This window comes from Phymastichus coffea, unplaced genomic scaffold (assembly GCF_024137745.1).
Source record: "Phymastichus coffea isolate CEN01 unplaced genomic scaffold, Cenicafe_Pcof_1.1 PCOF00014, whole genome shotgun sequence".
Taxonomy (NCBI): domain Eukaryota; kingdom Metazoa; phylum Arthropoda; class Insecta; order Hymenoptera; family Eulophidae; genus Phymastichus; species Phymastichus coffea.
Genome location: NW_026706825.1, coordinates 6,578,364 through 6,580,056, shown reverse-complemented (window position 1 = coordinate 6,580,056; position 1,693 = coordinate 6,578,364).

Here is a 1,693-nt window from a genome sequence, read left to right as displayed (position 1 = left end):
TTGAACAACCTACATCAGACTAGTGAGAAGGATGAATTATTTATTTACCATATTGTCGGTTCAAACTTCGAATTTAAACATAATTGTATTTTCAACGAATAGTAATTAAATGTATTATAATACTAATGTAAATAGCTACACTATGAATAATAAAAAAAAATATATCTAATTAAATAGTCTTTTTTCCTTTATTTAACTATCCTCTTATTTCCTTTTGTGGAGAGGTAAAAAAAAGTTCTTAATGTAGCCCTTTCCATTGAATTTCATCTCAATGTAAAGGTGACTCATGAGCGTTGATTCGAAAGGAAGTACCTCACAGGTGAGAGCGAAGGTTGGGGCTCTCACTATTCCTATAATTAACCTTAAGTTCCGATAGAGGGCAGTCATTCGAGTTCTAATATATTTATAAGAAGAATGCATAGTTTGCTTTACCATCATTCAGTGAGAAGAAATAGCTATAGCAAGACTATCCTCCTGTGGTTCATCATGGCGCCTATTAGAAGAAACAAGAAGAGCATTCGCGCTTCGAAGTATGTATGGTTCTCAGATAATATTCAAATTCATCATCTTCCTATTGAAGACAAAGACTCGAGAAAAGGAGTGTGGGAGCAGTTTGCACGAGATCGAGAACGTTTCCAACGTCGTATTATGCAACTAAGTAGTATAATATCGCGAGCACTATTTAAAAAACGTATAATAATGATGAATCATATTCTTGAACCTATACTAAAAAATCATTGTATAATATATACACTTAACAAACTAAAAATCTAAGTGGAGGTGGAAGAAGCAGCAAGTGGAGGTGGAAGAAGTAGCAAGTGGAGGTGGAAGAAGTAGCAAGTGGAGGGAGGCGGCCGTGCCGGCTAGAAAAAGTGAAGGTGGGGTAAAGGTCTTAAGAGAGAGAGAAGAGCTCGGAAAACGTCATTCTGTTAGAAGAATCATTACCAGTAGTATCCACTTCCTTCTCCACTATTCTCAAGTCTTCGATAGCAAGATGGACTTAGAAATGTTAAATAAAATAGCTATGAAGCCCTTTGATCCACTACCGGAGAAAAATCATTATGAACTTGAAGAAAATCGTTGTTATTTAGTAACAAAGTTTAAGGAAGAAGATAACAATCGAATCATTCTCGAGCTCGATTGTGAATTCCAACTTATTTTACCAGATCGAATTTCAAGAGCCATCATGAAACATTATGATCTTTATATATTACTTTCAGATCATGTACAAAAATATTGTTTACAGATTGAATATCATAGCGCTGGTAGATTTTAATTTATTATTTAATGTAACAACAATGTATCTTTATTTCAATAAAGTATGTACAATAAATTTATTATAAAATATATTGTGGAGAGGTAAATGAGTCACAGGTGTTTCTACTAAAGCAGGTTTCGACTTGTTCTAATGGACTCACAAGTGATGATGTTCAAATGGAAGTACCTCACAGGTGAGAGCGAAGGTTGGGGCTCTTACCATTAAAATAAAACAAAAATTATTTATTATTATTGTGATATTTATTTGAATAAAATTTACTTTACATAAACGTCTTTATTCTTTCATATGTATAAAGTCTTATCTATCCATGAATTGTGTGAATTGTCGAATCCCAACCATTTAACGTATACTTGATTACCACGTTTCCTTAAAACTTTTTCAATGAGATATACATCAGGATACATAGCTTTCCGT